Source organism: Polypterus senegalus, chromosome 9 (assembly GCF_016835505.1).
Source record: "Polypterus senegalus isolate Bchr_013 chromosome 9, ASM1683550v1, whole genome shotgun sequence".
NCBI lineage: Eukaryota > Metazoa > Chordata > Cladistia > Polypteriformes > Polypteridae > Polypterus > Polypterus senegalus.
In genome coordinates, this window is record NC_053162.1 from 61,888,846 (window position 1) to 61,916,575 (window position 27,730).

Below are 27,730 nucleotides of genomic sequence, written 5' to 3' on the forward strand. Positions count from 1 at the left end.
TGACAAAGGCACAGATTCAAACCTTGAACCCCCACACTGTAAGACTGTAACAACATTTTTTCTGTTAAGTTAAAAAAAATGCTGTGGGTTGTGTCTATTGACTAAATGATTTTTTTCAAACGGAACATAATTATTGTCCATGTTATCAGTTACACTCTGAGAAAACACTATATAGGAAAAAAAATCCAATATGGCTTAATAATAGAATGTGGCTTATATTTATGTGATCCACAGAGAAAGCACTGTTTTTGCTGACTTGCTTTATTTATACTACTGTAGTTATCAAATAGGTTACATTCAGTGGGCACTTTATTAGATAGATAGATAGATAGATAGATAGATACTTTATTAATCCCAAGGGGAAATTCACATAATCCACCAGCAGTATACTGATACAAAGAAACAATATTAAATTAAATAGTAATAAAAATGAAAATATTAAAAATATTAGGTGAGATGCTAGAAAATCTGCATGGACCAAAATCCTGAAAGAATATTTCCAGAAGCTCTTTTAATCCATACCTTAAAGAATTTATTCAGTTCTGGAGACAAAATACATTCTACTTGTACTACAGAGGTGTACCTAATAAAGTGGTCACTGAATGTGTAATCCTTCAGCTAATTTCTTTTTTGCCACGTTCTTTCTTTAAATTATTTTTGGGAACAGATTGGCTAAACCTCCATGATTACTTTTTGCTTTTTTTTTGTTTCACTGTTCTGCCTTCATATTGATCTTTTCTAACCAATTTATCCTCATTAATCCCCAAATCAAACCTCCTTAAACAGACCACCCTTTTTTATCATCAGATTTTAATATACTGTATTTTTGACTGTGGAAAAGCTGAGCATGTGTAGCACCCTGTGACAAATGTATATTGAATTATTGCAGTAGGCAAACGGCTACATACAGACATGGTGACATGTTGCAGAGTATCATTCTTGATGTGCTAGCTGTCCTGATGATGTATTACAGCCACTTCTGTTTTCAGAGTGGTGTGTTTTTTCAGTATTTATTTTTGTCTTTTAACATACAAATGATTTTTTGTGACACTGAAGTATAGAGAGAAAACAAAATGTAGGATTGGAGGGATGCTGTGTCAGCCTGTATGATGCCACTAGCAAAAAATAAAATAAAAAAATAATGGGTTCCATTCTGCAAACTGAATTTGATTTGAGCTGAATTTACATTTAACTGTGCAGCTTTTTCTAAATGACTTGCTAAAAAAAGAAACAACAATTAGAGTATCCTCATTGCTTTAAATAATAGTAATGATAACAACATGCTTATTCATTTACCAGGCCATCTGCCTTTTAATCATTAGTTTGTAGACCTTTGCAGCTCATCTAAGAATGAAATATTTCAAATTGTTCATTGTTCTCAACATACAGAAGGAAAAATTACATTAGAGTGTAAAATATTGTAAGGAGTAACTTGGGAAGACAGTATGCACAGAAAAGGAAATGCTCTATGAATAAGTACAAGACCGGACAAGGGGAAGATCCCTGGTAATTAAAGTGACAGAACCATTGTGTTCCAACAGATGTTGGATACTTTATGAGAGCACTGCCTAATGAGGCATTCACTGGGTACTGCCTGAGAAGCCAAGAATGGTCTGCCAAACCACTGGGTGGCAGCAGGGATTCTGGAGGGGCAGGAACAGCTCTCGGTGCTATAATTATCTAGTGCTGTTTGAACATATTTTCACCTTATTTTTGCAGTTTACCCCATTTGCTTTAGAATTTTCTTTGTTTATATTATTATTATTATTATTAATAATAATAATAATAATAGTAGTAGTATTATTATTATCGTTGTTGTTTAAATGGACATGTACACTAATGTCTGACACTACCATTTTGTATTAAACTGGATAATAGCCAGATGTGTGCATCCAATCTTCCATTTCGAAGGTTTTTAGGCCAACACAACAATGATTATTTTGAAAAATAAAACAAAATTGTGCATTACTGATATAGTAACTAAACAAAAAACATCTGTCAATTGCTGTCATCTTCAGGCACACATTCAAACTCACTCAAACCAGGCGAAAGCCGCTTGGCCAGTGAACCTGTTTACACACCTTTGGAAAGTACAGAGAAGTATGTATAGCTGGAAAATAAAGAATTGGAAAACAACATAATCCTTTCAGAAAACCACATTCAGCTAAGGTAATTTAAGGGAAATGGATTAAATAATTCTGGAACCAGCCATTGGTCTAGGAAACATAGGTGTTTGACTAAAACATGTGTTTTATCATATAGGCTCTTATGGTGGTCATATTTTCCCCTCTTATACTCTTTATGGTGTTCACCTTAATAAAACATCTAAAATCCATTACACTTACCACTCTGTGATCAGGTAATTTAACACTTCCTTCCCCTTTCCCTTCTACATATGTAAGATCAGGTAATTAGACAGAGTAAAGAAACAGACAGGAGTTAAGGTACATGTTTATTTTTGTATAATTAATAAAAAATGCCCTAAAATATTAAGGAAGCAGAATACTATATGAATATTGGCAAAGCATACCTTTACAGCCTCTGTAGCAGTGAATCTTGTATCCATAGGCGGCTTTCGGCTTATTTTCAGTCTAGCTTGCTTTCCTACTACATGGTCTTTGAATGGAGTATTGAAATAGACTACATGCCTGCCTCAATATGGCTGTTGAGATAGAGGTGTCTTCATCTTGGTCTTCTCTTCATGGCCAGATTGTGACAGAGAGAGGGGTAAAGGGCAAGGTGACCAACTTCATACTATTCTTAAACCAGTGGGGCCTCATAGTACAGAATGGCCTCTTATTCAAAACCAGTCATAAACAGCCATGCGTTAGACCAATAGAATTAATGTTTCAGTCCCTTCCTGACCAGTTACCGATGAAAGTGTTTAGGTACAATTCATCCCTCAGTTGCTCTGTTTAGTCAGTTTATGGCTTTCCTGCTGGCAATGGCTTATAGGCTCTAAGTTCAAACACAGTCACCCTTGCCAAGATGGTCTGATGCATGCTACATTCCCCTCACCAAAAATTTTACATCCTGAGTCAGTCCTAAAGACTGGGGGTTAGGTAAACCTTGTGGAAGATGAATGTTCTCTTTGTTCCCTTGTACTAATTCATGTCTGAGAAGTAAGCGCTACTAAACCGTGTAAAAGAATGCTTTGTTTTAGCAAACAGAAAAATATTTGTGCAAAGGACTCAAGGTCTAAGCATTCCACACATGAGTCTGCCTTATCACGTTTTCCCTTAGCTTACATCTGAACGCCATAACAAAAGGGGTCAAGAAATCAAGTTGTACAAGGGGCGTTGAAGGGGCTCAAGAATTGTGTATAATAAACGTGTTGACTTTTACATTTTATAATGATATTAAATCACGCATTCTAGGGGTATAAAAACTTGCCCCACCCAACAGACGGGGTTCATAAGAGCCCTGACGCTGTCATGTATATTTGATTGTCTGCTTTTCTGAAACTCTTCTCACTGTGACTCCGCAAAATAAAGCTGCTTTATAATCACACCTGCTGTCTAGTCTGAAGTCTTCGTCCACAGTTTTTGGCACCCAACGTGGGGCAGGAAACGGCAGATGACTCCTCGAGCAGGATCGTCCAGAGGACCATAGTGGAGCCGATTCCGGCCGGATCGGGTCCAGCTCCGGTAAAAGTTAGGATTTGCCTGCCTTGAGCAATTCCTGAGTGGGGAGTCCCTGACCTCCTCCTAGCCGATATGAGGCACGACTTGACGGGCATTTCCAGGCAGGTAACCGGAGTCACAGTAATTAGATCGGGGGATTCCTGTTAGTTTGACTGGTGTGCTTGAAGTAATACGAATATAGAAAGAAAAAGAATAAAAAGCATATGCAAAATAAAGAATAAGAGAGCATACTATATGGGAAACCACGGGAGGGTTCTAGGGACTCACGGAAGGTGGCTTTGGGACACTACGGAAAACGGCACAGTGTGAATGTTAGCTAGTTACCCTTGTCAACTGGTATAGAAAGGGGCGAGTGGCACGCTCCTATAATAATTAGAGGAATGAGGGTGAAAGGGAGTATTTAGAGAATGTGTGTCTAAATAAATGGGAGGTCGAGTTTTTCATCCACTAGTTATACTCTTGTCTCAACGGGTTGCTAAGGTGACGGAGACTATACCCTGGCAGATTGACGCATACAAACCGTCTGATGAAGGGATCGGGGTTAAAACCTCCATATCCCGGACTCCACGGGGCGTATTCATGTAGGATTCTGCTGATGCGAATAAACTGACACGAAGTCACCTGAAGCTGTAATCCGGGGATAGGAGTGGACGGCGGGTGGAACGGGGTTTATCGAGGGCTGAGTCATTTTCTGCTGAGATCCTGCCGCTTACTATGGGAAAAAACAATCAGCAAGCCAGTCAAACAGTCCCCCCTGAGTCCTAAAAACCTAATGTTAGAAGGATTATTTTCGGGGGATCGCCAGGATCCTAGTGTGCTGTCGGGATCGAAAGGCGGGTCCCCTAGAAAGCTCATTGAAAAGAAGACAGGATTAGATTTAAAAAAAAGGCATATAGAAAGTGGAATAAGGACAGTGCAGGTAGATGGCCGGTGGAAGAACCCAAAGATATGAATGAGATACAGGACATTGGAAAAATACTAGGCAGAAATAAACAAAGTTGTTGTAATGGAGGTCTTTATCGGATGGATATGTATGACAGATGGGAATTGGTTATTAAAGACCGTACTTTGGAAGCAGCACAGAAACAGAGTTTTTAGCTGCCAAACTTAAGACTAGAAAGGAAAAGGAAGAGCTGCTTATAGCTTTACAGAAAGTGCAGGCTGATTCGGGACTCCAGTCTGAAGGAAGGAGGAAAAGGAGTGATAAAAAAGACCTTTTATATCCTGTGCTCTCTTCCCCAACACTTTACCCACAACCCCTTCCACCGCCACATTCACTCATTGCCGCAACAACTCCTGTAGTTACCGATGTCCCAGTTACTGATGATTTCTTTGATGAACAATATCAGTGCAACCCCTCCTCACTTACGGATCCGGATGATGAGACTGACGGCCACTTGTTAGGGGCTATGGGAGGCTCTTCTAACTTACACAAAAAGCCCTCCATTTCACAACGTACTAGAAGCAAGACCCTCCGAGATAAGTCCCCTGAAAACCTTACCCTGTTTAAGTCCCCAAAACCTTTAGCACCCACATTTTCATGCCCTTTAATTGAGGTCCATAACCCCCGACATGATCACACACTGCTCCCAGGAAATGCTAACCCCACTACTGTAATGATACATCGTAACTGGGATATTCAAGAGCTGAAAGACGTAGTGTCCGAATTGCCTGATCTTAAGGTAATCGGTGGGTTGAAGTTTGTGGAACAGGTGCAGCAACTAAACAACATATACAAACCCAGTGCGGCTGAATGGAGCCAGGTGCTACACAGAAAGATGGGCACTACTTGGGCTACTGTCAATCATGGGCATCATAATGGAGTACAGTGGCAGTGGAATGAGGCATTGCCTTGTGGACAAAATAATGAGGGTCCTTTCCTTGCCCAATTCGAACCCGTGAAAACTGCAATAACTGCAAAATATAAAAAGGGCACCGACTGGTCCCTTATTTCAGCTGCCAAACAAAAAGAAAGATGAGGCGGTAGATGAATGGGCACACCGCATTCAGGACTTGATGACAAACCATCAGCAGTTCCTCCTTTTGTGTCAGGACTCAGAAGTAATATCCAAAATAAGGTACGCATGTCCTGTATTTGGATGGGAAAGTGACACTTTTGATGAAGTTAAATGGCATGCTGAACGACAGACTAAGCAAAAAGAGTCAGATACTCAGACCAAGTTAATCGCAGCACAAATGAATTATTATGCAGGTGGAGCTCCCTCAGGTAGGGTTCTAAGACGTGGAGGATGTGAATTTTTCCGAGAAGAGGGGCGAAGCCGGGGGAGAGGTCGCGGATTTTTGCTTCCTAATCCAAATTCTTCATCTGCTCAGCCGCCTCTCTCCTCAGATCAAGCATCTACATCTTATGCCTGTTATGGGTGCGGTGAGACGGGACACTTCCGCCGCAATTGCCCACATCAGCTTCCTCCACCACCTCCCTTACCTGAAAATGAGGATATTTCTTGGTCCTAGGAATTCGTAGGGACCCCCAGCCACTCTCTTCAGTTGCCTTTGCTCACTCGCCATGCGGACACAGATCCTTTATTGACTTTGCTGGTGAATGGCACTGAAACTGCTTTCCTTGTTGATACTAGAGCTACTCGTTCCACTTTTTCGCTGACGGAGGTCCCAGCCTCGAACGATACAGTGACTGTGCTTACTGCTTCTGGACAACCACATGTTTTGCTGGTGTCTAAACCTCTTTGGGTTCAGCTTCATTCCAGTGGTTCCACTTTGATGCACCGGGTTTTTGTTAAATCAGCTCTGCCCTGTTAATCTGTTAGGAAGGGATCTGATGACTAGGCACTCCCTCTCTATTTCTCTACACAAACAAGGGTTTTACTGTTCCATTCCTAAACTCCTGTGCCAAACCTCCCCCCACACTAAGCAGTCTTTTGCAGTCTGGACCCTGAACATCTCCTCCTTAAAGCTCTACACTCTTTTCCTTGATGTCTTTTTCCCCACTTGCAAGTCCCCAACACCCTCCACTGCACGGCCCAGTACTTCCCTGCTGAAGTGGACACACCTTGGTTAGAATCTTTTTTCTCTTCAGGTACTAGCCCAGAGACCCTCCATATCCCTTGCATTTTTTCCTCATCCAACAAAGCTGTTGCAGTCAGTTCACCTCACATATTCACAAAGCATTTTCTATTTAGGAGGTTCAGTTCCCCATGTTTCTTAGCCAAATCTAGCACCGTTCACTGGGTCGTAATTGGGGAATGGGTGAAACAATGTCTCAATAGGACGGACTGACTGCACGTTGCTCCGGGTATCTTTGATACCTCAGATCATTTGATAACTAAAGTTGCATTGTGCCATCCTTTCCTTTCTACTTTTTCATTGCAAACCACCTCTCCCTCTTGGCTTTCCTCACTTCCCAATGCACTTTGGTCACAGGGGAAAAAATGATTATGGAAGGATAGCGCACTGTGAGCCACTGGTGATTTACCCAAAATCATCCTTCCACCCGCATCGCGCCCAGTGTCCTCTGTCTCCAGAAGCAGAGGCTGGCATCTCCGCCGTACATTCCGATCTCGTGAAACGTGGAGCAATCATTCAAATTAAATACTCTCCAGTCAACTCCCCCATTTTACCTGTTAAAAAGGTTAACGGTTCATGGCGTTTTGTTCAAGATCTTCGACAAGTTAATTCTGCAGTTTTTCCTAGGGCACCTATTGTTGCTAATCCTTCCACTATTCTTTCTATGATACCCCCGTCCGCCCGTTATTTCTCTATTATTGACCTTGCTAATGCTTACTTTTCTATTCCTGTGCACCCCGACTCTCAATTCTGGTTTGCCTTTACTTTCCAAAACCGCCGTTGGACATGGACCGTTATGCCTCAGGGATATACTGAAGCCCCTTGTGTATTTGGACAAGCTCTTGCTCAAAATTTGGAAGGCTTTTGGCCGGATAAAGACAGTGTATTGATACAGTATGTGGATGATATAATGTGTAGTACTACAGAAGCAGATTGTGCACGTGATACTCAGAAATTATTATTTTTAGCAGAAAAGGGCCATAAAGTTTCTAAAGCAAAACTGCAGTTAATTCAAACAACTGTGAAATATTTAGGTCATGACATTTCTTGCAGAACAAGAGCTCTCTCTCTCTAGCGATCGTATAAACACCATTCAAAATCTTCCTAGACCTGTTACAAAGCAACAGGTTGTGTCTGTATTAGGCATTCTAGGATACAGCTTTTGCAAACTTTAGCGATCACCCCTGATCTCCCCCTTTCTGGTCAGGTGGCATGGAATGATCAAGCTGAGAAGGCTCTATGTGACTTAAAAAAAAAAAAAATGCACTACTGTTTGCACCTGCGTTGGGACTGATGTCTATTTTCGTCCATTCACTCTGTTCGTGGACGAAAAGGGGGGATATATGAATGCAGTTCTTACACAACTCCATAGAGAAAAAACAAAGGCTTAGCCTATTTTTTCAAAAAAATTGGATCCAGTGGCTGCAGGACTTCCACCCTGTCTCAGAGCTGTAGCAGCCACAACACAGGCCGTGCTAGCCAGTACAGATATAGTGCTCATGAGCCCCCTAGTGGTAAAAGTGCCTCATGCCGTACACTCCATTTTAGTACAGGCTAAAACCTCACATCTCATTACTGCTAGGGCAATACACTATCAAAATGTACTCTGTACGTTGTCAAACGTTACCATAGAAAGGTGCTCCACCTTAAATCCAGCTACTCTTCTACCAACTGAAAAGGAAGGGGAGCCCCACAACTGTCATGATGAAATAACTAAGGTTATAAAACCTAGACCAGACATACAGGAAACACCCTTAAGAACAGGAGAGATAATTTTTGTGGATGGATGTTCTTTACGATTGGAAAATGGAACACCTTCAACCAGCTATGCAGTCGTCAAAGGTGACCACCTGCTGGAAGCAAACCGAATTTCTTCAAGTTTAAGCGCGCAGGCAGCTGAGTTGATAGCTCTCACCCGAGCTTGTCAGTTGTCAGAGGGAAAAATTGTAACTATCTATACTGATTCTTGATATGCTTTTGGAGTCTGCCATGATCATGGGGCATTATGGAAACTCGGGGGATTCAAGACCAGTACTGGCAAGCCCATTCAGCATCAAAAACTAATAGAATCCCTCTTAGAGGCCATAACAAAACCATCAAAGCTAGCGATAGTTAAATGTCAAGCTCACACAGGAAAACAGGATCCTGTCAGCAAAGGAAACGAATTAGCTGATCATTTTGCTAAACGGGCTGCGTATAATAACACACCAATCTCTTTATTCCAACAGAGAAATGACCAGGGGCCTCATGTATAACGTCGTGCGTAGAACTCGCACTATAACATGGCGTAAGCACAAAAGCCGAAATGTGTTTACGCACAGAAAAATCCAGATGCAGGAATCTGTGCGTTCTCCAACTTCCATGTCCTTCCGTTACATAAATCCAGATCAGCGTGAAAACTAACGCTCGTGCATGCGCATTATGTAACGCCCCAAATCCTCCCAGAATTATGCCTATTTGAATATGCAAATCAATATAAATCGCCCTTAAGCGCAGCCTTCTGTGAAAAGACAATGGGAAAAGCACGGGGAAAATATAAGAATTTCTGCAAATACCAAGTGGAGGCAAAGGAAAAACATACTATTTGTTCAAATAAACCGTGGTATAATCAACAAAATGAAGATGATCGAGTGACATAGCGTGTTGGAGAAACTTGAAAGCTCACATTCACAAAATCGCACAGTGCCGGAAATAAAAAAGAAGTCACATATCAAAGTTGCCGTGAAAAGAAAAGTTGTAAGCCCACTGTCTGAGTGTCATATGAAAGTTTATTAGGGTACAGAGAAAAAAGGCACACGGTGGGGAAAAAGCACGAAATGTCAACTTTAAACTCGAATTTTCCACTTTAATCACGTAGTTTATTTTGTCAGTTAGTAGAACATTATAAACTTCATCTTAAAATCGTTTAATTAACCAGTTTCTCAAAATTACATCGTAATTAAAGTAGCCCGTTAAATGCTTTGTTTTGTATTTGATCTTCTACTCGTAGGTGATCTATGTGTGTGAATCACTACTTGCTTCTTAAACTGGCTCTCTTCCTCCAACTGGACACAGAGTCCATTACATTTGTGATATTACAGCTCTCTGAATAACTAAAATACTGAGATGTATATGTGATGTCATTTTCATGATGATAGGAGATAAAGCACATTATTAAACATGTGTTTCATGAGCCTCGTGCTCATGACAAGCATTTATCTTTTGTCGAAATTTGTCGCTGCGTTTAGCTGTGTTGTTATTTTCTCTTTCTGTTTTATATTCAATATATATTGGCGTGGCCCAAGAGTCCTTGCTTTTCTTTCCCCAAGTAACCGATCGCCATACAATCAGCTCTGTAATAGACGTTAAGCCATCTGTAAGCTTAGCCGATTCTTCAAAACGTTTAAAGAACATTGAAATATCTTCGTAGTACATGTTTAATTATTCTATCCTTCACGACACTCCCAGTGAAGAATATAGATTATTTAAATGAAGTTAAAGTTTTATGTGTATAATTTAACAAACATATTTTGCTGCATTTCACCTTAAAAATGATATCGTCATCATATGTAAATACGCGCTTTATAAAGTGGCCCAGGTTGTGAGATATTATAACTGTAGTGCAAGTTTACAGTGGGGTGATTGTACTTATAAGTACAAACCGTTCTACAAGGAGCAATTGATTGAGTGCATTTAAAGTTCTTGGGATGAAACTGTTTCTGAACCGCGAGGTCCGTACAGGAAAGGCTTTAAAACATTTTGCAGTGGCTGAGACAGCGTGTCCTTAAAGCTGTATACCGATAATTCTCTTTCCGATCAGCTGCTGCTGTGATTCACACTCAGATACAGTGATATAAATACTCTGAGTCGTGCAGTGAGAGTAATATGGAAAAAGATGATCCGCTGTGGCAACTCCTAACGGGAGGAGCTGAAAGAAGAAGAAGAAGAAGAAGGAGAAGTGAGAGTAACAACGCTAAAGCAGTTATGGTATTTGGAATACTATGGCTGTTCCCTGGACCATTATATTGTTACGAGTTAATTACAATCAGATGCATTACACTAATAAACAATATGCAGTTAGTTTCTGTGTATTTATAAAGCCGTGTCATGAAAATAATGAGTAATCACACAAGAACAGTACCATTGCTTTGACGCTGGGTGCCGCCAGTTTGCAAAACCGAGCGGAGAACTTGCGTACGACAAGGCATGAGGTACCGTGGAAAAGTGTGTGGCTTTACGGCAAGTGTAGGTTTTATACATCGCGATTTGAACGTGGAAAAGTTCTTACGCAACATTTCTGTGCATACGCACCGTTTATACATGAGGCCCTAGGACACTGATAATCAAATTATTTCTTTACAGACTGCAGCTATTGACAAAGAAAAGAGAAAATGGTCCAAAGAAGGGTCGCTCTCTGATGGAGTCTGGACCCATAAGCAAACTAACAAACCTTTCCTCCCAAAGGCTTCTTTCCCAGGTATGGCAAAAATCGCCCATGGCCTAGACCATGCTGGAAAAGACACCATGGTTCAAGATGTTGAAAAACATTGGGAAGCTGTAGGCTTCTCTACATATGCAGAGCAGTTCTGCAGGCGCTGTGCATTTTGTCAAAAGTTTAATGTAGGAAAGGGCACCCAGGTAAGTCCCACCATTACACTTAACCTAATGGGTCCATTCGAACACCTTCAAATGGACTTCATTGAATTAACACCATCAAAGGGGTACCGATACTGTTTAGTAATTGTTGATGTGTTCTACCGATGGGTGGAAGCTTTCCCTTCCAAACATACAGATGCCAAAACTGTGGCAAAAGCTTTGATAAAGGAAATCATTCCTAGATGGGGCATACCGCAGAAATTACAAACTGATAATGGCACACGCGTTGTAAATTCCGTTATAAATGAATTAACCACCTGGCTCCAGATAAATGTGCATCATTATTGCAAATACCACCCCCAGAGTGGAGGAATTGTGGTACCTTGCAATCTAAATTGACTAAAATCTGTGAGCAAACAAATTTAACTTGGCCTGATGCTCTGCCTCTGGCTTTGATGGGATTAAGGGGAAGAACACATTGGCAGTTAAGGGCTGTCGCCATTCGAAATTCTGACCGGACTGCCCATGCCAGTCAGCATGGTCATAGGTAATGTTACACTGCATACTGTGGACAATGATCTTCTTTCCAGTCTTACAGGTCTCCGAGCTTCTCTGAAGGAAGTCCACAAGCAGGTGAATCAGCCCTGGAGAACTAGTCCTCCATCAAAGGACTTCCCGATTCTGTTAGGAACCTGGATTCTGGTTAGAGATACTCAAAGGAAACATTGGCATCACCCTCGGTGGAGAGGACCGTTCCAAGTTCTGCTGTCGACACCACACACTGTTAAAGTTGAGGGACTGTCTGCTTGGATTCACATCTCACATTGCAAAAGATGGCACCCTTGATTGTGGTATCCTTGTTTGCTGCCATATCCTAAAGATGTACAAACTGGGTTAAGTGGATAATTTACTTTTGCCTGGTGCTTCTTATGAACATGTGAACGAGTGTGCCTTGTGATAGGATGGCATCCAGTTCAAGGGTTCCAGTGCCCACACCTTTAATAGGTGCCAGATGACCATGACCCTGAACTGAAGCGGGTTAGAAAATGGATGGACTGATAAATGTATGAAAGACGCTATATAAAGCATGGCTTGAAAGAAAGCTAGATTTTTGTTCTTCCTACAGATTATTTTCTAGAACATAATAGTAAAAATTGAATGCACTTTCAGCTATAAGAACAGAAATATTTGGACATTTTAGGGTGATTTATTTTCAAGTCACCGGGGACTTCTTGTGCTTTGTTCCTGTTTGCAGGTTTCTGGTGGCTCATTTTGCTTAGCTTTAGCCACTGTTGTGGGTCCTGAATCAGAACCCTGAATCAGAACACACCTCCACTCAACCTGGTTAAATGGCTTAAGTCAGTTTTCATCTCTCTTACAGTTGCTTTTATCATTCATCTGCTTGTAGCTTGCTGTATTGTTCCCTTGATAAGATACACTGTATCCAAGTATTTTACTGCCTCTATGGCAAAGGGTTACTTTTTACACAAAGAAAAAATGCTTCAGATCAGCACAGTCACCCCACACTCCTCCGCCACTCCACTCCATCTCCCTCTCCTACCCTTTCCCACTCAACTCTCCCCTGATCAAATATTTTTTCTTTGCTAAAAAGGGGGGAATGTGGAAGACAAATGTTCTCTTTGTTCCCTTGTACTAATTCATGTCTGAGAAGTAAGCTTTACTAAACCATGTAAAAGCATGATTTGTTTTAGCAACCAAAAAAATATTTGTGCAAAGGACTCAAGGTCTAAGCATTCCACACATGAGTCTGCCTTATCACGTTTTCCCTTAGCGTCTATCTGAACACCATAACAAAAGGGGCCAAGAAATCAAGTTGCACAAGGGGCGTTGAAGGGGCTCAAGGATTATGTATAATAAACATGTTGACTGTTACATTTCATAATGATATTAAATCACGCATTCTAGGGGTATAAAAACTTGCCCCACCCAACAGATGGGGTTCAGAAGAGCCCTGACGCTGTCATGTATATTTGATTGTCTGCTTTTCTGAAACTCTTCTCACTGTGACTCTGCAAAATAAAGCTGCTTTATAGCCACACCTGCTGTCTAGTCTGAAGTCTTCGTCCACAACATCAAATCACCACTGTTGTTATCAATGAAACAAAACATGGTCCCTGAATCATTAATATTACATTTATTTTGTCTAGCTTACAAATAAAGACATAGAAAAAAAATTAATCAACATATATTCTAGAAATCAGTACACCAGAGCATGCCACCTTAGCTTAGATGTTCACATACATAATTGGTCAGTAACATACTGTAGCTGATTTACAGTATATGGAGATTCATCATAAAACACGGAAGCCCTGGAACCATCCCTGATTTCAACGTGAAGTTTCTATTAAAATTTATTGCCATCTGCATATGTATAATTCACTTTAATTTACAGTCAATAGTAGTGGCAATATTATGATAGAAGTAGTTAAAATGAAATACATCAAACATTAAATACAATATTAGATTACAAATACAAGAAACAATCTTTCATTTATAAGTATGAGTGGAGGTTAAGCAGTCTTATTACCCATGAAAAAAAACTGTCCCTAAATCTGCTGGATTGTTAGTGGTTTTGTTCAGTTTGTCACAATGTAGGAGGGAAAAAGTGACTGTGCAGGATGGTGGAGGTCTTTAATAATAATATTTGCTTGTTCAAAGCAGAATGTGTTATAAATGTACAAGAATGATAGTTTTGCACTAATACTCTGTACCAACTTCAACACTTTCTATACTTTGGGGTTCTGATGTGAGCAAAGCTCGCATCAGAATTTTACACAGCCAGTTATGATGAGCTCTGGTATGTCCCCATAGATGTTGGTGAGCACAAATGGATTTATCTGGGCTTTTTCAGACGAAAGTAAGAGACTTGGTAAGCCTTCTTGATTATAGCCATTTACAGATTATTGCTCTGTACACTTCAGATCATCTGCGGTGGTTAAAGCTGCTGACACTCTCTATAACCCTCTTCTTCTAGATGGAATTGTGATCTGCTTCCAGTCTTGGTTTTGCTGAGAGAGAAAGACTATTGTTATGGCATCAGCATGCCTTGCTTTTGCGGACATTGAGGTAGAGAAGTTTGTCTGGAAAACTCTCTTCTCTTTAAGGCGTCTCATTATTAGTGGTGGCCAGGCCTACTGTATGATGGTGATTATAAGTAATTGCGGTCAGCAAGCACAACACTGGGTCCTCAGCACACTCCACTGTGGTGTTCCTGTGTTGTGGAGAAAGTAATACTGCAGTCCATACATGCAAGAAGATATGTGATCATCTGAGTATAGTCTATGAATAGTACTCTGACACAGTAGTTTCTATTAGCCACATGCGTAAGGGATTGCAAGAACCACGGGAGATAAGGCATCCACTGTGGACCAGTAATGATAATATGTAGACTGGAGGTAGTCCAAACTCCTGGAATATTACATTTAATGTGATTTAATACAGTAGATTGATACTTTTTTTTAACTTTATAAAATTTGTATGTCATATCTTACCTTTGTTATTTTTTATTTCTGAGTATTAATCATCTGAGTCTTTAAAGAAAATGTTCTTTCAAAAGGTGTATCTGTTTAAGATGAACGTATCAATTATGAAGAACTTTAGTTGCTTGAGTTATGTACTGATAAGCTGAAAATACTACAGAAAGTACTAAAGTACTTAAATATCCCATTCTTTCCTGTTTTAAACAGCTATAAATAATTCAGCTGGTTGTTTTTGATTTTTTTGTTTGCTTCTATAGGTGGAATTAAACTGGTATAACCATCTGTCACATACAGTACTTCATAGACAATATTTTAACTTTTAGACCAAAATCATGAAAAGAGAAGATATAAGAAGAGTAATGCAATCCTATTTTGAAGTTAAACAAAAGATGCTTTTTTCTTATTATCAGCAGAACTTCACAAAAGTAGTAGTATTATTATCATGTGCAGAGATTTCAGTAAAATCCATGCTTAAATGTTCAACATAACATACTCTAACTTAATAAACTGAAATGATCGGCTAAATTAATACCTTAATTAATAATTATGCTAATTTACTTTTTCCTACTTAACACAATTTCAATAATTTGCCATCACATTGAGCCTCCCAGAACATTTTTACTGGAGAGCTGAACGTCATGCCACAATCAGTAGACATTCCGACAAACGTCTTTGTGGAGTTGGTCTGTTCTTTCTGTCTCTGCATGGATTTTCTCTGGGCCATGTGATTTATTCCACATCCCTAGGACATACTGTACATGATCGATTAAGTGGCAGCTCTAAATCAGTGCCAGTATGGGTGTGTAGTGTATGCCAGATCTACCCTGTGGTGAGTTGGTCCTGATTTCTCGATTTCTCATGATGTAATTAGGATTGGGTTAAAAACAGATGGTGTGGAAGATATTTGAATCAATTTTTTCCAAAAGGTGAATGTCTGTTACTTTAGATAGATTCCATAGGTACCCTTTGGTTTTGCATATGTATTTGTACATTTGATTTTGAAATAAAAGTGGTTTATGACTCCTATTTCTAAGTTTGTTTTTTAAAAACATTTTTTATTATTAATATAATAGTATGTTGTCAGATAAATTCACTTGTTTAAATGCAGTATTTTAGTTATTGAAAATAATATGTTCATCTATCAATCTAGACAATATTCATGTACTTTACAAACACTTTGTAACTCAGTTTGTGTGTGCAATGGTTTTCATGACACAGATAAACTGTATTGGGGCGCAGTGATTAATGCTGCTGCCTCATACCTCCATATATCTCGGCTTCACTTCTAACCTCCGAGCACACTTAGGAATATATGAACACCTGGCAGGTTTCAGAGTACAGGTACAATATCATAGTAATTTGTTTTTCATTTGCCTGTTTAGGGAAAATACTACTAATAATAGTAATTTGTGAAGTTTTGTATGGCTGGTAAAAATTTGCTTGTCACATGAACAAAACTAGCATGGCAACAGTAGAGAGAAACAGAACCATATTGGCAAGGAGATATGACATTGTGGGAAAGCTGAGGAAACTGGAAGGAAATACTGCTAGTAATGTTACTCTGCAGGTGTTAGAGAGGTCTGGCCCTGTATCGAATAAGAGTTTGAACATGGCACACTGGCAGGAACTCTTAAAACTTCTACACAAAGAAGTGTCAATAGAGGCTTTAGGTTTTGATGAGGTGAAGTCTCATTGAAGACTGGAAGAAGACCTAGGCCTACACTCTTCTTTATAACTGGTAATTGGCAAAACTGTTAAGATCTCAAACGGAACATGCAAAGGCAATGTAATAATAACACTCATGTACATTTTTGTGTATTTAATTGTTTTTGGCATCTATATTCCATTTTTAATGTTTTTCATTTTGATTAAATTGTTACATTTTACTATCAGTTTAGTTTTGTTTATGGGACTCATTCCATGTGACCTTGCTGTTGCAATTGTGTTAGCATTATCGTTAATTTTATTAATTTTCTAGGGGTCCCTGCCCCCTGCTCGCTTCACTCACCCACTCCCAGGTTTGGTTTACTGGATAAACAATTTAAAGAGATTGTTATTTTCATGGGAATTGTTACATACGCATTATTTTCACTTTTACTTTAAAACTTTTGAAAAACAACATTTGTCCTTTTATTTCCTGCCCAGGGCATGGTTAAATCTCTTTCTCACGGGACGTATAATGCTGCTCGCATTGTGTGTGGGGGGTTTGGGGTTTGAATGCACACCAAAGAGATGTGGTCGGTTCAGCTGCATTTCAACAACTGCTAGGGTTAGACGTCCGTGAACTTGTTTTAAATTGTTTGTAAGTAGGGCATGATGTGCAAAAGTCACTGTCTCACAGGTTTTTCTTCCTAAGGTTATAATGTCTAGTCTTGCATTTCGTTAAGGTGTCTCTCTGAGATTATCAGGTCTTGATCGCTTCGCTCAACCCCCAGCCCCCCCACCACCCACGGAGGCGTGCTACGCTCCTGCAACTTCGCGTCTCTCCCACTCACATTGTGAAGGCATGCTAAGGAGAAGCAGACGGATCAGCTACTGGCTTTGTGCTGCTTCTACCAAGGTGCGTGTTCTGCTTGTCGCGCTGCGGGCCGATCATTTAAAAGCCTGTACAGCAGCTGTCCTTCTGTCTCACTGCCCTGTCTTGCGTGACGTTAAAGTGTCTCTCGCAGGACATCAAATTGTCTTCCAAGAAGATCACGTCTTGTCTCCCTGGTCTCCCTACCAGGATATTTTTTAAAGTAGAGAGATATCCACGTCTGTCTGCATTAACTCTCAGTGGATAAACAATGTCCTCTTTTATGTAGTATAGTTTGCTTAGTTTTCATTCTCTTACATTAATCCTGGGACGCTTAGGTGTCCCTTAACAGGCAGAGTGAGAGGTGGGAAATGGAACATGATTGGGAATTTAATAACAAAGTCAAGGAAATAGGCAAGAGTCATATATAATGAAAAAACTACTAGAGCCAAACTACTAATTAGCTTAGACTCAAATCAAACTTGTAAAAGATTCTTGCCAAAGCAACACCAAACACTGCAATCTTCCTGAAGAGCTTTTAGGCTTCCACTGCTACTAACCAGAAAGAGTTTGTTTCAGAAAGGGAACTTATACACAGATGCCAGAAGCTCTATGCTACCATAAGATGTACTTGAGGTGGGACATAATAACAATATATGTCTCATGACCTCTGTGTTGCCTGCCCAGCAATGTGTTTAGTGATTGTTAGCTATGCAAAAGTTACTACTAAGGGTTTTAATAAGAGCATCAAGAACAAAGTCCATAGCATGACGGAGAGGCACTGTTTTACACTATTTCAAGAATGGGTAGTAGGAATGCTGCATGAGATGATAAATGCTCTAAGAGAATGTTTCTAAACCAAGGGGTCTGGTGTTGGTTCGCAGCTTGGTGTTGTTTACAATGATCGTTGGTTGCAGAGGGTTGTGAAGACACGTAGTTAGGAAAAAGTGGACTAAGACACCAGAAAGGTTGAGAAAAAAGGCTCTAAGACCTAGTGAAGGCTCAGGAGTGCAAGTTCACTGGGGGCCATTAGAGGGAGTTGTAGCCAGGATCATGCTTGATTTGATTTGTTTTCTGATTTATATAGTTACATTTTTAGACAATGCTCATGCTTATTCATATTTTTGTATATGCATTTTTGTAATTTTTGTGAGTACAATGTATGACCATTTTATGTATTTGTTTTGCACAGACACTGCAAATATGTTTTTTTTTTTCTTCTTCTGTGTGTGCCACCATTTTGCCATTGTGCATCATTCTGCTATGATGCAGCATGGTTGCTAAGCACTTGCAAGTCTGCTTGTTTCACCAGGTTGGCTATGAAATTTGAGACGATGGTGCACTCAGGAATGCATCTGAACCAAAATCCTTGTAATTAACAATGAAAAGAAAGGTCTAAAGAACGTTTGGCTTAGCATTGTTTTGGATTTCTGACTTTGTGTATTGCTTGCGGTTTGGTTTTGTCAAAAGATTGTTCTCTCCCCTTGTGCTTATGACTGTAATGACTATTAAGACTATTCTTTGCCACTCTCTTTATAATATGTTCCCTAAACTCTGCCATACACTCTAATATAATAACGTCTAATAATGTACTTAACAAGTCCTATGCAAAAATAACAAAACTGAGCTGGCAGTAACTCATCAGGTGCATTTGAGTTTGACTTGCCTCTAACCTAAAGGGATCACTTGATGTTCCTGGATATTTGAGCACATGGATGAGACACCCCACTGGGAGAACAGGAATTCAAGATTCAATTATTTATACCAAGACTAGAGGGATGTTTTTTTTTTGTTTTGCCTGCTTCAATCATATTTTGTGATCTCATTTTGTTCATCATTCCCTTGTGTTTTATATTCAATAAAAATGTAATTCTTTAGACTTGGCAACATTTTGTTGCAATACATAACAACTACGTAATAAATCAACCTATATAAAACTGGTATTTTCTATCTATAGTAGGCATAATGCTGCGTGGTGGGCTTGTTTAACATTTCATACAATATTCCTTGAAGATCCTGCAGTAGTAATGTAAGCCAACTCTGTGTGCTTTACAGACGTCTGTAAACAAATGTCTCTAAGGGATGGTGTTCCTATAGTCTATTTCATAGAATGACTCTCCAGTCACCCATAATTAATTGTTTTTAAAATCAGGATGCTGAGACATACATACATTTTATGTATAGCATGTGCTAGTGACAAAACACATGCTGTCAGGTGTTTTCATGTGCACTTTTATTTTTATGTCAACTGTCCAGAGTTAACAGTTGTTGCGATGTTGAATTTCAATAGAGTATTTGCTCTGTTTGCTTTTCAATTATACTGTTTGCTGTGTTTACTCAGTCTACTTTTTCTCAGGTTTTGTTTTTGGAATGACCTAACTTTAACAACGTTCCTCACTTGCAGACGCTTTTGTAATTCTAAGTGGTCGTTTACTGAAATCTTTTTGTGTGGTCCAAAAAAAAGAAAATGCAGAACTAAATATGTTAAACTTATAACTAGGGTTTGTTGTTTTAATGGGACATCAATAAGAAGCATTTCAAAAAATATATGAATTGATGGTTTTACCCAGGAGCAATTAACCACCATAATCAGATATGTGTTTTTGCATATAATTATCTGAAGATTGGAAGTCAATAAAGATACTTTAGGAAAAAGTTGCCTGAAGTGCCGTTTGAGAGTCTGATGAAGGCAGTTTCTAAAAAGCTGTATTTAGTCTATATTCAAAGCAGACATAAATATAATGTTTATTTTATTGCCTGAATAAATTACCATAAAGCAGTGCTATGAATTTTTTGAAATGTGACATTCTGCATGTTTTTTGCATGTAGATGCACAAAATGCAGCACCATGCACACTAGACAAAAAATTTAAAAAAAACCTTAGACTTCCATAAATGACTAAAAAGCCACAGAAAATGTCAAATATGTGGATTGATTCACATTTTTATAAAAGCTGAGAAAAAAGTATTCTTCTGTTAACAATTCATAAGAAATGTACTGTATTTTGGAGCCCTTCTGTAAAGGTTCATACCAAAAAAGACACTCCTGATCCAGGAATAGGTTAGATCACTCATAAGCAATACATTGTCTCTCAGTGCTCCTTCAGCCTCTGCAGGGCTGACTCCTGCCTGGCACCAAGTGTTGCTGGGGTGGCTCCAGCTTTCTGTGATATGCTAGATTAAATAATCTATTGAGGAAAGCATAGGCAATGCATGACAAGAGAAAGATTTTAATGTAATATTTCTGAAGTGTTTAGCACATTAGTGGATGGATTTAACAATATAAAAGTTACATGACTTCTTTAAATAACAGTTTTAATTTTTAAACCAATTCAGGGTCACAAGGTGCCAGAGCCAATCTTGGCAGAGTTGGGCACAAGGAAAGAACTAGCCTGAACAGGATTGGGATGAGGTGAGTATGTTTTTAAGAAGCATAGAGTATTATGGGTAGGGACCTGATCAATCCACCATTTATCCTAAAAAGATCACTGGGCCAACTGTGCAGAACCTTTTAAAATCTACAATTAATAATATTGCTATTATTTTCTCCTAATGCAATTAGTTGATATTTATAATTAAAATAGGAAAATTCAAATGATTCTGAATTTAAATATTGTGAGAATCACTAAATCAATTTAAGATTATTGGGGATCCCTAGTCTATTTCTCATTGGGCTCAAGGTAGGCATCAGTTCTGGATGAGGTGCCAATACATTGCAAGACCCACTCATGCATACACCTCCCAGGAGAAAGGCCAGCAAGAAAAACCCACACAAGTGATGAAATGCCAAGTTCATACAGAAAATGGTGGGACACAGGGCTAAAACCTAAGTTGCTAGACCCATGAGGCAGCAGCACTAACCACAACACCACTTTAAATGACTGTTATTGTATTACATTCAAGAAATTATTCATTTGAATATTTTACATCTGTGTGTATCTAGGGATTGTGAAACTTCAATTTTTAACATTTGTGATGCGTGAGAATGAGACTGAGTCTCAATACTTTAGCAAAATCAGCTTTATTCAACTTAAAACAGGAACGGCAGGGTTATTTATTGCAGCGGGAGCTACCACTCTCCTATACACAGACACAGCAAACAGGCAAAGTCTTGGTCAGTTCAGTGGTCAAGCTATACTGTTCCTTACATCACCCATCGGCGACAGGCACTTATAGGATGACCACGACCGGCAGCAGTATTTCCATGGCGCTATGCCACTGCGCTGCAAACCTGTGGTTGCCTTGGCAACAGACATGCAGCCCTCCACAGACATGGCAATCGCGATTCGACGTGTCGTCCTGTTGAGGGGGGTTCCCAAAAGACCTCAGAAACCTCACAAGTTACAGTATATGGGAGTTTTTATCTTAAGTGTAGTGGATTTTTTTTAATTAACAAATAGTCATGTTTAAATTTTGTCTTGCAAAATTATTACAAATCAATGAAACACAATAAAAGTGTTAGTTAATTAGTTAAGTCAACTATTTATACAGTGCATCTGGAAAATATTCACAGCGCATCACTTTTTCCATATTTTGTTATGTTACAGCCTTATTCCAAAATGGATTAAATTCATTTTTTTCCTAAAATTCTACACACAACACCCCATAATGACAACGTGAAAAAAGTTTACTTTAGGTTTTTACAAATTTATTAAAAATAAAAAAACTGAGAAATCACATGTTCATACAGTGGAAGGGGGCAAATAGTTTTTCACACCACTGTAAGTATTCACAGCCTTTGCTCAATACTTTGTCGATGCACCTATAGCAGCAATTACAGCCTCAAGTCTTTTTGAATATGATGCCACAAGCTTGGCACACCTATCCTTGGCCAGTTTCGCCCATTCCTCTTTGCAGCACCTCTCAAGCTCCATCAGGTTGGATGGGAAGCGTCGGTGCACAGCCATTCTAAGATCACTCTAGAGATGTTCAATTGGATTCAAGTCTGGGCTCTGGCTGGGCTACTCAAGGACATTCACAGAGTTGTTCTGAAGCCACTCCTTTGATATCTTGGCTGTGTGCTTAGGGTCGTTGTCCTGCTGAAAGATGAACCGTCACCCCAGTCTGAGGTCAAGAGCGCTCTGGAGCAGGTTTTCATCCAGGATGTCTCTGTACATTGCTGCAGTCATCTTTCCCTTTATCCTGACTAGTCTCCCAGTTCCTGCCACTGAAAAACATCCCCACAGCATGATGCTGCCACCACCTTGCTTCACTGTAGGGATGGTATTGGCCTGGTGATGAGCGGTGCCTGGTTTCCTCCAAATGTGACGCCTGGCATTCACACCAAAGAGTTCAATCTTTGTCTCATCAGACCAGAGAATTTTGTTTCTTATGGTCTGAGAGCCCTTCAGGTGCCTTTTGGCAAACTCCAGGTGGGCTGCCATTTGCCTTTTACTAAGGAGTGGCTTCCGTCTGGCCACTCTACCATACAGGCCTGATTGGTGGATTGCTGCAGAGATGGATGTCCTTCTGGAAGGTTCTCCTCTCTTCATAGAGGACCTCTGGAGCTCTGACTAGAGTGACCATTGGGTTCTTGGTCACCCTAACTCCCTGACTAAGGCCCTTCTCCCCTGATCGCTCAGTTTAGATGGCTGGCCAGCTCTAGGAAGAGTCCTGGTGGTTTCTAACTTCTTCTACTTACGGATGATGGAGGCCACTGTGCTCATTGGGACCTTCAAAGCAGCAGAAATTTTTCTGTAACCTTCCCCAGATTTGTGCCTAAGAGACAATCCTGTCTCGGAGGTCTACAGACAATTCCTTTGACATCATGCTTGGTTTGTGCTCTGCCATGAACTGTCAACTGTTGGACCTTATATAGACATGTGTGTGCCTTTCCAAATCATGTCCAATCAACTGAATTTACCACAGGTGGACTCCAATTAAGCTGCAGAAACATCTCAAGGATGATCAGGGAACACAGGATGCACCTGAGCTCAATTTTGAGCTTCACGGCAAAGGCTGTGAATACTTATGTACATGTGAGTTCTCATTTTTTTTATTTTTAATAAATTTGCAAAAACCTCAAGTAAACTTTTTTCACGTTGTCATTATGGAGTGTTGTGTGTAGAATTCTGAGGAAAAAAATGAATTTAATCCATTTTGGAATAAGGCTGTAACATAACAAAATGTGGAAAAAGTGATGAGCTGTGAATACTGTCTAGATGCACTGTACTTGCATTAATGTGTAGAAGTTAGAAATATAAATATCTCAATGTGCCTGGGTGAACACATATTTGTCTGTTGATATATGTGATGACGTAAATCTTGATGGGATTACTCATCATGAGTCACTCAGAGGTCGAGAGTCTCAGGTGATCACTTTGCTAGTATATTTTTTATTAAGAATACTTATTCTAATCTGTTTTTTTAATATATGGCGTCTCTTGCTGGTAGCCATTTGGTTCAAACTGATGTACTTCCAAAGAATTTATGCATTATTCTTACATAATGAAAATTCTGCTTAATCCTTGGACATCAGACAAGCAGGATTTGGAAACTGGAGCAGTATTTTCATGTAGTTTTGGAAAAGTAAAATGTAGAAATACTTTTGTCTATATGGAACATATTAAAGTGAAAAAATGCATATAGCTATACAACTGACCAACTTTCTAGTTTATTTCTGCATCTTGAATTGAGGTTGGTTACTGTTTCACATGTTAAAATGGTTTCCTACCAAAAAACAGAAAACATGGTTGGAAATGGATTGTTACTTTTAAATGCGTCCTGTTTGAGTATTAAACATTATCAAAGATGGTTTCTGTGTGACTGATTCACTAACTAGGGCTTCTTCTTGGCTTCTCTTTGTTGCTTTAAGGAAAGGCATTGATCCTCTATAATAATGAATTGAATAAACTGGATACAAATGGGAGGTTAGAGACATATTAATTTGTACCTGCTGAAAACTATACAAAGGCTTTTAACTGTTGAATGGATGTTTAGTTTGTAAGTATAAAATAAGTGTGCACTGTAAAAATAATAGAAAAGCTTAATCCTTCATAAGTCATTCAAAAGATGCAGAAAATTGTTTCTCACTGCACAATTAATTTCATTTGTGACAAATTCATGTGAGATTACACATTACAAGACTTCATACCAAAAATCACCCTCTTGATCCATGTATGGGTTGGACCAATTGTAAGAAATACATTATACTGCAATGGACTAACCCCCCCTCTCCAGGGTTTAATCCTGTCTTGCACCACGTGCTGCTGGTATGGGCGCCTATGGAAAGTGAAACTATCTTCTTTAAAAAATCTCAAAGTAAAAATTTGGCTTACTACAGGCTCCATCTTTCTGTGACGATAGGCTGGTTGAATTAATGGATGTACAGATGCATAAGCAACACATTTGTTTAATTTAGTAGTCAAAATAGGTAGCAGATGTGAGGGTAGACATGAAAATATAGAAATGCTATGTGATTGTAATGATGCCGTTTTAACAAGTATAAAAAAATGAAACACCTCTCTTTTCACCATAATTCCCAGGCCTAAAAAAAGTAAAAGCACAAAAACTCATGTAAATGATGGGGATGAAAATGGCGAACTGAAAAGTAATACCTTTTCAAAAAAACAACATGTAATTCATTTAATTAGAAAACAAGCAATTAATAAAAAGTAAAGTAGAACAACAAGATTTCAAGAAAAAAGAAAAGCTGATGAATGATGTGGGAAAAGTCTGGCACCTATCTAACAAATTTATGCTCAGGTAATACCAGTCAATAAATGCAGTACAGTAATTTGAATCCTTTTAAGAAAGCAATACCAGAAACTCTTTAAACTCAATAAAAGACACCTGCTATTTGTCATACTTTACTTTATGTGGGGGACAGAAATGACAGAAAAAAGCAATTTTTACTGTATATGCCATGATACTGCCCTGAATTGCTGGCCTTTTCGATAAAGTATGATTGAGGATATTTCATATTGTATTGATGTGTCCTCCTTGCTGTGTCTGAAAAGAAATATTTAGTTAGGGAGTTATTTGCTGGCTAAATATCTTATTTAGTAAAAATTTCAACTGTACCTAGTAGCATGGTATCAAGGAAAATGTCTACAGAAGTTACACCTGTATATTTTACAATCTGTCATCATATGATCCATTGATTGAAACCAAAAGTAAAGTTATATATCACAAAAGTACTTTGGAAGGACTAACCTTCGTGTCGTTCTTCAGTTTGTAACAATTCCACATAAGTGTTGTCTTTGGTGCTGTCATCTCTGCTTATTATATGTCTTATTGTCCGACTATGTTTACCTGCTCAAAGCTGAGGTGTGGACTGTACTTTAAGAGTACAGAGTACTGGCCCATGAACTAGAGCAGGAAATGGTTTAAAAAGGAATAATGGAATATTGTGACTGTGTTTGGGCTGTTTTATTGCCAGAGAGAAATGGACTGCTGGAAAGAAGCCCTGTATTGCACCTTCCATGTGCGTGGCTGAGAAGTGCAATCCTCGACTGTTAAATGGTGTACAAAAAGATGACAACAACAACAACAACAACAACATTTATTTATATAGCACATTTTCATACAAACAGTAGCTCAAAGTGCTTTACATATTAAAGAATAGAAACATGAAAGACACAACTATAAAACAAAATAAATCAACATTAATTAACATTGAATAAGAGTAAGGTTCAATGGCCAGGGGGGACAGAAAAAACAAAAACTCCAGACGGCTGGAGAAAAAATAAAAACTGTAGGGATTCCAGACCATGAGACCACCCAGTCCCCTCTGGGCATTCTACCTAACATAAATGAAACAGTCCTCTTTGGATTTAGGGTTCTCACGGAAGGGCTTGATGATGATGATGGTCACATAGACTTCTGCCTTTTAATCCGTCTATCATTGTTGGAGAATCATGAAGCTTTGAGTAGGTGGTGGTGGCGCAGGCACTCTCATAGCACTGCCAGTGTGATAGCCCAGTTTAATAACAGGCAGTTCCTTTACAAAAAATTAACAGAAAAAAATAAAGGAAGGACTGTTGGTCCACCAAACTCTAATCATCATTGCCTTTCTTTGAAGGTGATCTTTCCTTGAAGGGATCAAAGTTCAGAATGAATGCCGACTCATGTTTGTTCTATTTCTTACATAAGAGGCTGAACTTAAGGGGCAGGATTTCCATGGGCAGTGGAAATCATCTCAGGGTTCACCTACATTGTCATCCTGGACAATCCCTGTAGCTTAAACCCTGAACCATCAATAACGTAACCAGCGCAGACTGAGCAATGAGGACACCCATACACCCAGCAAGGGAGGGTGCAAGGTTTATAGTGCTTTTATTATCAATCAAAAACTGTGTTCAAAAAGTGTGGTACATTTCCATAATTAACAATAAATATGGCCATAAAAAAACAATGTCCAATGTGGAGGATAAAAACAATCCAAATAAAACAAATATAAAAAAATCTATTTTAAAGCAGTTTAAATCATGTCTCTCTCTTTCTCCCTCAAAGTTCAGTTCTCCACTTCTACTCCTCTCAGCTCCAGTTGACCACTTATTGTATACTTAGTTGGTGACACCGGCATGCGCAGTAAACCTTTTATGCAGCTTGCACCACAGCCACCTTCCATCAGTTTCGGTCAAGGTGCCCAAGCCCAGCTCCATTGTCTCACCACCATCGTTCTTGCACTGGCATTCATAGGACGATCCCTGAAGCCTTTTTGGTTGCTCATGCTCCTCAGAACCTCAACAGGAAGCAACCTACCCCCGAAGCATCATGTTCTCGCTAACTGCATGGCCACATCCCAAACTACCTAAGGTTACGACTTGGTTTGAAGGAGGAATGGGCACTGTAGAATATAGTAAGAAGCAAGATTATTTAAAGCTTTATATACCACTGGCAGTATTTTAAAATCAATTCAAACGAACACAAGGAATTAATGTAGCAATGCAAAACTTGTGACATGTGCTCAAATTTTATTCTTTTTTTATTGAGATCCTAGCTGTTCCATTCTGAATTAACTATAACTGATTGAAGTATTTTTTATGTAGTTCAGTTAGGAATGCATTACAGTAATGTTGCTGCCATTTAAAAAAAAAAAAGCATAAATAATTTCTCAGCACCTTGCAATATTATAAGCTGCCTAACTTCTGCAATGTTCCTTAAATCAAAAAATGCAGTACTAGTAATATGATTCATGTGCGATTTAAAACTTTGGTCAAAGTCCATGATAATACCAAAATTCTTTACTTCCAACTTGTTTTTTAATGCTAATGAATTAAGTTTATTTCTAAGACCTTATTTCTTGTTTTGTCAATAACAAAGGTTTCTGTTTTTTTATTTAGCTTGTACAAGTAAAACATTGAATAAGAGGGGCCAGAGTGTCAGGGTCATCAGGTGCTCTAGATAAGTAAAGCTGCTTGTCCTCTGTATAACTGTGGTGGTTCACCTTGCATTTGTAGATAATCTGGCCTAAACGGAGCATGAAGACTGAAAATAGCAGATGGCCCAAAG